The following is a 12500-nucleotide window of genomic DNA, read 5'->3' on the forward strand; positions in this document are numbered from 1 at the left end:
AGTCTTGATCGAAGTGTACATTTTTTGCGTCGAAATAAATTCAACAATATTGAGGTTCGCCCAGTTTTTCAATTTCGCATGGGGGGGTCAGATTCGGGAATATGCTGTGTTTACGTAATGCTTATGGACACTTTGAATAACTGTTAGCGAGGATTAGAGATTATAGCGAACCTAGGATCTCTTACAGTTGAAATTTGTGGAGACAGTCTACAGAGCAGGTATCGCTTATTTTTACAGAATGGTGAAGCAGAGCTTGACAATTTGTTAAACTGCTAGAACGCCTTGTACAGTCAAATTTTAAAACGTGCTAGCAGATAGGACCCTCGAACTTGTAGTACAATTTATAACGACAACCACAGGGGCGGGGGTCAGAGACGAAAGCTCGAGAGTTTAATGCAGTCGAAATCAAGCAATAAAAGGGCCTATCTCATAACTTCACAATCCAGGTAATAAGCTATGTTTTGCCATAGGTTTGGCCCTTCTCAGCCCAGGATGTACGGATCAAGCCGCGTTACATAAGCTCGAGAGCTACAAACTGCGGTGGGTCTCGGTAACAGGATCTGTGGCTTTCTCAGACATAGTCAAATTTGAAAACTTTCTGAACATCAAGATTGTGGTTTTGTACCACAGTAGGGCTAATGACGCTCTCCTCAAGTTCCAAAATATACCCGAACCACATCCTAAACTATGTACTTTTATGTGCAAAATGAGCATTACTATGCCGTAACTAACATCACAGCCTTTTTAGGCGGCCCATATGTCTGTCCAGCCTGTCATACCGGCTACACACGCATGGGGGGGCACTCGTGCCGTTACAACTGTTCAGTATGTCTGGATAAACATTGCCCTATGCAGCCGCTAAACTTGACCCCCTGTGCGGATTGTCACCGCACATGTCGTTCGGCCTACTGTTACGAAAAACACAAAACTGAAACATGGCATCCCAAGGCATGTAAATCTGTAAGCAGTTGTGACATTAACAAGAAATGTCCAAAATGTCATTGCAATTACAACCTTAAAATAGATAAGCCCTAAACCTCATGTTTGTGGAATTATACACTGCCCAATCTGTAAAGGTCCTTTGAAAAGCAGAGACGCGGAAGCGGTTCAAGAAGTAACACATGAGTGTTACATTCAGCCCTTGGCTGAAGATGAACATACAGAGAAATATGTGTTTTATGATTTTGAGACAACTCAGCAATCAGGGTTTCATTTGCCTATTTTGTGTCAACCATGACTTTCAAGGGTGAAAAATGGTCGGCCGAGGGACCCGATTGTGCCCGACTCTTTCTAAAACATTTTAGAAAAGCCCAGTACAGAAACTTCACGTTTATAGCTCACAATGCTAGGGCCTATGACTCCTATCTGCTTCTGAACCCTTTGATACAGCAAGGCGTGGCACCCAGTGTCATAGCTCAAGGGAGTAAAATATTATGCTTTGTTGACCCCGCCTTCAAACAGAGATACATTGACAGCTTAAGCTTCTTACCCATGAGATTGGCTCAAATGCCAGAGGCCTTGGGTTTTGAAAACTCTGTCAAAGGCTATTTCCCCTCATTTCTTCACATCGTAGGAGAATCTACATTATATAGTAGTCTTATCCCGCCCCCGAAATGTACGGGTGTGATCAAATGTCTCCCAAAGAGCGTGAGAGATTCATGACATGGTACAGAGACCGTAAGACATGGCACTTTTGATTTCCATAAAGGAGATGGAAATCATACTGTGACAATGACGTTGTTATACTTCGTGAAGGATGCCTCAGATTCAGAGAATAAGGTAATCAAAGATGCGGGCATTGACCCCTGGAGCTGTACAACTATTTGCATCAGCGTGCATGAAAACCTATCGTACACACTATCTAACTCCTGAATCTATAGCTAGCCCATCGCCAGACAACTACCGACGCCAATATCAAGGCTACTCTAGTGGTTCCATTCAATGGTTGGAGTACTTGGCCCAGGATAAAGATATTTTTATCCAACATGCTTGAATCGGGGGGAGAAGGCTTTTGGGCCTTACCATGTAGATGGATACACACAGATTGACGGGGTTGAGACAGTGTATGAGTACAACGGTTGTTTCTTCTTCTTCTTCCACGGTTGTAAATTATGCTTTGTCCCCCACACCTTGTGTGTCCTAACCCAAAAGACTTTGGGGAAATGTACCAAGAGTTTCAAGACAAACTGAATTCCTTTAAGGCTACTTACGGGTTAAAAGTTGTGGTTTTGTGGGAGCACGAATGGACAGCCCTCAAAAAGGTAGATCCTATTGTTAAGGCCTTCCTTACCCATTATGACCCTCCAGAGCCCCTGGAAACCGCGACAGGCCTTGTTTGGAGGCCGGACCAATGCTTTGACATTGCGTTATGTTAGCTCAACCCGACGAGACAATAGGCTATGTATATTTTAACATCCCTATATCCTCATGTAGATGAGTTCCTCATTCGATCCTATAGGGCATCCTGAAATTATTCACAGCGACTTGACGAACCCCAAATTATTTTGGTTTAAATCAAAGCGACTGTCTACCCTCCTATGGGGCTGTTTATACCTGTGTTGCCTTACAAGGGTCCTAAAGGAAAACTTTCTTTCCCCTTTGTCGCACATGCTGTGAAAACCACAACCAGGAAACCCCTGTGATCACACAGATCAAGAAAGAGCCCTGACCGGTGTATGGTCACTGTAGAATTCTCTAAGGCTTTAGAGAAGGGGTATCGTTGTGGCCAAAATCTTGAAGTGTGGAACTTTTCCAGGAAATCAGACACACTTTTAAAGAGTACATCAAAACCTTCTTGAGATGCAGCAGATGGCTTCAGGCTATCCTGCATCGGTCACAGATCAAGAAAGTAAAGACCATACATTCAGACTACCATGACAGAGAAGGCATACTTCTTGACCCTGACAGAATAGAGGTCAACAAAACCAAAAGAAATGTGTCGAAATTGTACTTGAACTCCCTTTGGGGGAAATTAAGCGCAGAGATGCAATATGCTAACAACTTCGATCATTAAAGACCCCGAAGAATTTTTGGAATTGTTTTTCGGACCAATACGAAATTTCACATGTTTTCCTTCTTGAGTCAAGACATTGCCTTGTGCAATGGAGGCGCCACCAAAAGTGGGTTCTACCCCGGGTAATGTAAATGTGTTTCTTGCAGCATTTACCACAGCCTATGGCCGCCTTGAACTGTACACCCTCATGGAACAGCTTCAGAGGCGGGTTCTTTACCACGACACAGACTCTGTGGGTCTATGTAAGCAAAACCGGGGGATTGGACCCCCCCACTTAGCAACTATCTTGGGGGTTTAACGAGTGAACTCGAAGAGGGTGACCATATTACAGAATGGTCCTCATGTGGTCCAAAAAGCTATGCTTTTAGGACTAAAGCCAATCACGTGGTGTTGAAAGCCAAAGGCGTGACTCAAAACTATGAAAATGCACCGCGTGTAAACTTGGAATCAATCACGCGCTTGGTCGAGGGGTTCGTAAAGGACAAGAATAGTGACTTGGAGATTTTGAGCTCCTACAACAAAATAGTGAGGGATAAAAAGGGGTTCCATCTAAGAAACGCACCACTCACTAAAAGATTCAGGGTAGTCTATGACAAGAGACAGCTATTGCCTGACGGTACCACATTGCCCTTTGGCTACTGACTTATGCTACAAGCCCCAGTGTGTCTTAAAGCTTAAGATATTATGACTGCTGTCGAGGGTTTTGACCCCCGGCTACAATTGCCTTTTCAGCATTAATTGCCGGCCCTTCAAACAGTGGCAAAACTTTTTTTGTAAAAAGTTTTTTAGAGAATTCTGAACATGTGTTATCTCAAAAGCCTGACAATATTGTATGGTGTTATTCATGTTACCAACCTCTGTATGATGAATTATTGAAGACAATAAAAATCAAGTTTGTTGAAGGAATACCCGATTCTCTGTCTGATGATGAACTTCTCCCCCCACATGTAAATAATCTGCTGGTTTTGGACGATATGCTATTTGCTGGTAGCGAACACCCTGAAATTGCACGAGCTTTTACCCAATATACTCATCATAGAAACCTGTCCGTGCTTTACTTGGTCCAGAATGTGTTTCACCAAGGTAAAAATAGTCGGACCATTAGCTTGAATGCCAACTACATGGTATTGTTTAAAAATCCTAGAGACAAACTGCAAATTAGCACTCTAGCTCAGCAGATGTACCCTGGACGGAAATCATACTTTATGGAGAGCTATGAGGACGCTACCAAAGAGCCATTTTCTTATTTAATCGTGGATTTAAAAGCAAATACTCCAGAACACCTTAGGCTACGTACAGGGCTGTTTCCGGGGGAGAGGCCTGCTGCATACCTTCCTAAAAAGTAAACGCTATGTCTCTGCGTTTAAAAAGAAACCTCCCCCTCTTGAGAAGGCTAGTAGGTTCTACAGCTAAAGAACGGAAGGCCATCTTGGGTCGCTGTTCTTCAGATCTCATATTAGCCCTATGTGAGATTGCTTTGAATCTTCTCAAAGGACGCATTCCACTCACCCTGAACCAATTGAAAAAATTAAGGAGACAAAAGACAGCGATCAAACTCTTTGCCAATAAAAGGGCCAGTCTTCAAAAGAAAAGACATAGTATACAACAGTCTGGGGGTTTTCTTCTACCTTTACTCAGTATAGCCGTGCCCTTCATCACCAGCCTTATTGCGGCCAGACGTGGTGGTTGAACACGTGGGTGTGATGGCCACTAAAATGTACTTGGTGCCTCAACAAGAGTTGGATAGACTTAAAAAACAAATGCAGGGTCCTGAAGATATCAGACAAACAGCGGAAAATGATTTGGATACGGCCATGAAGGATGTTTTGAACCGAAAAGGATTGAACCCCTATGATAAGATTCAAAAATACACAAACCTAATGCAAAGGTATTTGACTCGGGTAAAGCAAGGGGAGAGAGAGACTAACCATTTAACCCTTTCCCTACCGGACCCTTTAACAGATGTCGAACCTAACGATAGCCATGCCCCTGTAAGGCCTGTACCGTCGATCTTACCTAGTGGCGATAATATGTCGGGTGAAGCTCAAATGCCATTTGAAGATAAAGTTATGCATGACCTACTGACACATGTGCCTTTACGTAACAGGAAGAATGTTAAATACATTATGAACAAGATAAAAGACTCAAAGGGGATAGCTGCTTGGAACGACTCTGGAGAGTTTATCCTTCAGGGCTCTGTGGTTAGGGGGTCCCATATGCAGGACTTGCTTAAAAGTACCACGGCTGCCCACAAGGTTGCTGATGACCGAAGGCCTCCCGGCTGGCGTCAGTTTCTTAAGGCCCTGGCAATCCTCAACATCCCCCTCTCCGGTGTACCCAACCATAAGCTTCGTCAACAGATTCAAGCTTTAAAACAAAAGCCTTCAACGAGATACAGCACCCCTAAAGATGCCCCAACGACACCGGCCCCATATGAAAGCGATGATGCTAACTCATTTACTCCCATGAACGTCTCAGGACCTTTTCCTAAACCCGATCTCTCGGCGTGGTTAGACTTTTGAAAATGACTTTTGAATGACTATGATTAAATTCAATAAATTTTTTATTTGAAAAATAAGCAAGTTAACATTTGTGGCATTCTTGAAACATATGACGTGAGCATACGCCTTGATTACGCGTTCTTAAAGGACACACATTTGAACACTTTTGATATTTTCTAACAAAACAAGATACAAGGTTATCATTACTTCTTAAATCATCCTTATAAAGAGACATAACATCTTCAAAAGAAACTCCCCGGGCTCTTTGGCACAGGTAAAATACACAGTGGTGACCGCATGTAGTGGAAAGGTTATCTTGCACTTGTTTGATGTTGTAGTAGATCTTTGTACCGTTTAGGGTCAAAAAATCTTTAATAGATTTAGGGAAATGTGAAAAACCGGGGGGAAAGCCATAGGAATCAAAAAAAGTTGAGATTTTTCGTCCACCTTCCTGTTCTAATGTCATAGCTAGCCAATGTTCACCAGGCATGTGTTTAGGATGGGTATTGACAATAAACATTGCAGGCCTCTCAGACCATATCTCCATAGGTAATTCATCACAAGCCAACACTCCACAAAATTGTTTTCCAATCAAGCGGCTCATGAGCCCGTCCAACTCTTGGGTATTCATGTCTTTGTTCAAAGGTCCTTAATAATAATCCACTAAGACCTGTCTTCGGGCATTCACTTCCAAGATTGAATCAGAGCATGCGTAAACAATCATGCTAACTGTACAGGCTAAAGGTGTACGGAAACGCATTTCCAGCCTGAGGTTACCTTGGGACACCACAGACAGATTTCCTGAGGTGTCATCATCAGGTGATAAATTGAAAGCATACAATGTGTAACCCTCTGCAAAATCATTTCTGTCAATAGGTAAAGAGAGATCTTTTAGATGTCGCCCTGTAGCCAGGAATAGATTGTAAAATTCTCGCACAGATATGTTGTTATTAAATTGTGGTTGGAAAGCCTTCGCCGGAACCTGACGTCCGTCCTGACAGAGCGCTACATACTCTGCATTGAAGTGCTGAAAATTAAAGGGTTTTTATCTAAACTGCCAGTATTAGAGGCGTGATCAACCAGACCTATAACCACATATCTAGGTAAAGGGCCTAGAAATAGGTTTTCTTGACTGCAGATTCTACTGCCCACAGGTATGCTAAAGGTTTTCATGGTAATTCTTTGGAGAGGGTAAAGGGCATTTCCTTTCATCAAAGCATGTGAGTGACCCAGGCGCACGGCCGGAGATACAGATACTTTTTTAATAAAAGGGTTGCCCCCAACACTTTCAAACTAAAATCCCCGTCTTGGGGAGACATCAGGCAAAAATCATCCTTGGCCCTGGTTAATTTTAATCTTAAATCAACCGAATTTAAGAGTAACCGTTCTTGAAAGAAAATGTCAGAGTGTATAGGGCCTAGCAAATGAAACTCTCGAGATTCGGCGCAGTAGCGAGCTCGTGCCGCTAGTCCTTTGTTTGCACCGGTGGAAGGGTCTGTCGATTCCATAGAGGCTCCTGCAGTATCCTTGCTAAACAGCCCGGCGCTAAATTGGGTTTTGAGAGTGTCTTCGGAGTAGTTTAGTAAACACTCCATGATGGCTCTATAAGGGTATGTAGCGCTGCTTTGACTGATTAGGCGTTCACCCAAAGTCACATCAACTTGGGAGAAAATGGTGGCCAAGGGGTAATTAATGAGACTCACTTTGGCATCGTCTGCAATATTAGACCCATCTCTTTTGGTCACTTTTAGACGTAAATGCACCAAGGTGTTGTTGAGGTCCAGATAGTTGTCACCATGGCCTGGTATGAAAAATTCGATAGGCCCGTTATCGGTAATAGCAGAGAGAGGGGCTATCTCCACATAACTGGATCTATCTATTGAATGCTGCGTTAACGGTGCCGTGAAAAGATCAAGTTCTGTCTTTATAGCTTCAGAGGACATTCGATGTAAAAGAGCCATGTCACTTATTCTTTTAGAAAATACTTCCTAGTATTCTTTTAGCCTGTTTTGGTACAGACCTCCTCACTTTACCCCGTCTTTGACTTACTGAGGTTCTTTTAACAGTTAACCGCCGCTTTTTAGGTGCAGGTCTACGCCTTAAACCAGGAGGTCTCTTTTTTGGCCTTCGAGACAATATCATAAGCCCCGAGCCTTCTTGATGCTCCACCTCTGGTGACGCCCTTCGGGTCATAGCATTGGCTACAACCTCACTTACTATATTTTTAGCCGCTGATTTTAAATGTGGTTTGGCTATGCTGAAGCCTCTCTTCATAAACGGTAAAACCATCCTGAAGAGGTTACGGAATATACCTCCTATCCCCGAACCATACATTGTCGGCGCTCCATGATATCCTGGTAGTCCATTACCCACTTGATCCACATAGTATGAAACATAACGGTTAGGGTCGAGCTGATGGTGCTCCATAACCCTTTTATTTGTATTATGTTTATAAATATAATACAGCTATTATATATGTAGAGAGGTTTTGGTGGGTCTAAAGTGGAGTCTTACAATCGTTTTACCATAAGTAAATTCAATGTTTTCGTTCTGATCCGTTTTAAGCTCAACCAGAATGTTTTCAATATAGTTCTTGCTGACATGTACGTAGTGCGGCTTGTCATAATTGACAGTGACGATGTCCCCATCCTTGCCGTCTATATGAACTGTTCGCAGGAGGGGCACACAGCTGTCTCCGACCCTTTGATAGGTTATGATGTCGGTATAGACAAATATGTTGTAAAAGCCTGCATGTATATCCGCAGGGAATGGGAATAATTTATCGTTCACATACGTCCATTTATTGGGACCCATCCCCAACATGTAGGATAAATTACCGCTGGTCTTTATACCTCCGTTAGCAGGCCCTGAGATTTGTATCCTTTTATGGATTGGATTGTAGAATAGGAATATTTCCATCTTGTTCAGGGTTAGGTGTTCATTCAACTCTGAGACGATCCTGTCGACGGTTCTATAGAAACCTTTTTTAAGCTTAATAAGTTTCGCAGGTTCCGAGAACCTTTTGCAATAAAAATCACGGTCCTTAGCTTTGATATTATACCAACTATGGGGGTATGTAATCTCGCTGAGACCTACTTCCCAAGCCTCTGATAACTCTATAGGCTTTGGAAAATTGGTTGTATACTTCGAACTCTGATTATTACGATATATCTGTGCCGACGCATTACTGGGGAGAGTCAGGTAGAAGCCGCTGTGTTCCATGATGCCCAACTGTGTACACGCGAATGATGCGCTAGTTACCATGACTAGGGGTTTAAATTAACCCCCGTTGCCTCCACCACATCCTGCTCCAATACCCAACTGTTGAACTTTTGAGGCCAGTTTTTCCAGCGGACCAGCAACCATTTTTTACCCTTTTCTCTCTTCTGATCTAGAATCTCCTCCACGTGAAAGACTTTGTCTTTACCCAACTGGACCTTCTGTAATTCCTTCTCATAAAAAGATCCCTCTATAAGATCCCCGTCATAATCTTTTAATTTGTAGACCGGCGGAATGCGTGGCAGACATTCGGTAACGGTAAACAACTCCGAGCTAAAGCCTTGTTCGTATTTTTTGTCGAAAACACCCCTCAACTTTGATATACGCACCAAGTCACCCACTAGGAATTTAAAAGTCATTTTTTTCTTACGGCGAAGTGGGAACAAACCATACATATTTTTAAAGACTTGAAAAGAGTTTTCCGAAGAGACCTCCGAGGGCTTCATACGTATAGTCTTATGGTAGCTGTGGTTGTAACCGTTTACTAAATCCTGAACTATGTCTGTATATCGGTTGGTGTTGTGAGCTGTAAAATAGCGCCACATCCGCTCTTTCAAAGTCCTATTAAAGCGTTCCACAACCGAAGCTTTCAAATCAGAGCCTGTAGCAAAATGTACTATATTATACTTATTCATTAGCTTCTGAAATGTTTGATTAAAAAATTCTTTTCCGCCATCCGTCTGCACTTTCTTGGGGGCGCCTCCTGCCTTCAAGATCGATTCAAAGGCCCTGGTCACCTCTGCCCCGCTCTTATTTTTTAACACCCTTACATAGGCTAATTTAGAGAAAATATCTATAACCGTTAGCATGTAGCGATTTCCATCATTTTTATCGGCAAGGGACTGCATGTCACATAGATCCGCCTGAAATTGGGATAATGGATGCGTAGAAAAAACTCTATTTCTTGGAAAATGTTTTCTTACAGGTTTATGTAGAGTGTAGGCATCTTGCTCTGATAACCATTCATTCACTTTAGCATCGCTTAACAGACTACCTGTTTCTTCGACTATAGCTCTCTGTAAACGCTCTTTACCCCCATAAGACCCGGGGTTAGAGGGATTATAATATATGTTTTTCAACAGCTGCTCAGCCATCCTTCTTGCCTCTCTGAGGTACAATAACTGTAATGAGCCACTTTCATATAACGACAACATTTCAGTTTGTGAATTTTTATTTTAAGAATGCAACAATTATTACGTATACAGACAATTCAGGATTTGTTGCAAGATACAAGTCCCCGTTTTCTCAACAATCACAGCATGCAACACCCTGTATATATTGTTTAGATTTACAGGTTTGTTTCGCTGAATTTTTAAAACACACACGTCTGATATATAAGTATATAAACAACAAATATGATACACATTCACATTAAAGGGTGGTTCAAACAAATAATGTAAAATCTTAGCCAAAGTTATTTCTAGTTCTTCAGAATCCTCAACAAGCCTTGATACCATATGTGACCATTGTAAACTCTCGCCCGTATGTCGGACATGTTTCATGATTTGCTCCATTTTTAACACACGCTCTACAATAACCCCTGTATTGTGGGTTGTGTAGAACTTTACATTGTTCACTTTATTTTCAATAATCTGATGCATAACATTTGTAAGGTCTCTCAAAAGAAAAAATGTATTTATTCGCTCAAACATCGTAGACACATAGTTACCCATAGCTCTAAATAAACAAAATGTCACTCGGTCTCTTGGGATTTATTGAGCCAGAAAAGCATCACATCAGCCATCACAGCTTCCCTGTATTTGTTGTCGTCCACCAGGGTGTGTCGGATTTCTTTGAGTTTCTCATGGATGAAGAGGGCCTCCTTCAGTTCATGTAGGAAGGCTTCGGTTACCCCGTAAACTCTAGGGATAGACGGCGCAATACCCATAGACTCCAGGGCGATGACCAGCGCTGGTATAAAACGGCAGGACCACAGTCTTTTCACCAGCTCCTCAAAATGATTGAAAAAGTAGTATCTAGGAGGGTCGTAGAGGCAAGGATGACGACGCTGGCTGGGATGATTGATCTCACAGCCGATGCATTTTTCTCGTATATATTCGCCAATCACCACGTTTAAAAGTGTAGCTACAGAGGCCTTGATTGTATCCACAAAAACAGTACTGGCCACCCCATCAAACACATCCTCAGGCTGGGTAAATGTCGGGGGTGTCACGGGTCTTGCCAGGGGTGCGTAGAGTGTAGGGCTTCGTGGCATAGAGTCTTTAGTGTCGGGCCCCCATGACGTAGTGGCTTCCTCGTAGATGGTCTGGAGATCCATGGTGTATGCTGAAATGAAGAACTGTCTGCTTTTTTTCTTTTTATTGTAGAACAAGGCCCTTGGGTATCTGGGGGGGCGGGGTTAAAGCATCCGCTTACTTAGTTTTCTTCTGACGCTGTATCTTCTTGAGGCTCTTTTGCATCGTAATCTTTACGATTCGTATATATTATGCACTTCTTTAAATGAACAAGGCTCTGACGCTGTTGGCTCTGTACAAAGAGAGCATCCAACGGTTGCAACATTTTCAATTCCAGTACATCCCAACTGTTAAAAGGAATAAGCAGACGCAGTCGGGTATCCCCAGTCAGGCCACCACCCCTAAGTTTGTGGTTTCGGATTGCCTCGGTGCCGATATAGAACTCCACGCTGCCGCACGGTCGGCCATTCTTTCTTTGTATTTTCACCCTGTGAAATATTTGTCCTGAGGAGTCCGGGGTACCTTCCCAACGGGTCTCGTGGCCCGTGAACACACTATACCCCTTGGTGATAAGGCTCAGTTCAGGACACACAACCTTGCGAAAAACCGACCAGTCTTCAACACCATATTCCAAGCCTACAGTCTGGTCTGTATATTCTTCTCCTTCATCTACCGTATAGAGGGTCACTCTACAGGCCAGGTAATCAAACCGATACCCCCACTGCTGGCCATTAGACATCAACACTTGATCTGTCAGAGCATTTGTTGGCGGTATTTGGGTTCTATACACATTTAAAAAACGTTTTTTTGGCGCATCATATATTGCTGGTTGATACTTTGCCCTTGCTCTATGGGCAACCCGAAGGCCTGTTTCAGTTGTTACAGTCATCACTGCTTTGGTACCGATCCCAAATTCCATGGTTATTCTTAAGATCTTGTGCACTCTTAAACAGGTATTGTTCAGCGGCTTTATAAGGGGCCTTAACCAACCCAAACCGTGAGAAACAGTAACAGGTTGACCTGACACATGGTCACTTACTCAACCCAGGGCATGCACCCTTCTACATGACATAGGGTCATAAATCATTACATAGGGTCATAAATCAGGCTTGGGTCATCAATCATTAACGGCCTGTCAAAGGGACCCTTACTCACCCCATAGCCCCCACCTAACCAGGCTTGTCTATCAGGCTTGGGTCATCAATCATTAACGGCCTGTCAAATGGACCCTTACTCACCCCATAGCCCCCACCTAACCAGGCTTGCCTGACCAGAAGACATGCACACGTCATCACTACATAGGGTTCACATAGAGTTCACATAGGGTCATCAATCAAAATTTTGACCCGTGACATCTACTCTATTCTCTCTCACATTCTCACACACACACACAGTCACACACACACACAGTCTCACACACACAAACACACACACACACACAGTCTCACACACACAAACACACACACACACAGTCACACACACACGCACACACACACACAGACACAGTCACAC

This window comes from Oncorhynchus kisutch, linkage group LG18, assembly GCF_002021735.2.
Source record: "Oncorhynchus kisutch isolate 150728-3 linkage group LG18, Okis_V2, whole genome shotgun sequence".
NCBI lineage: Eukaryota > Metazoa > Chordata > Actinopteri > Salmoniformes > Salmonidae > Oncorhynchus > Oncorhynchus kisutch.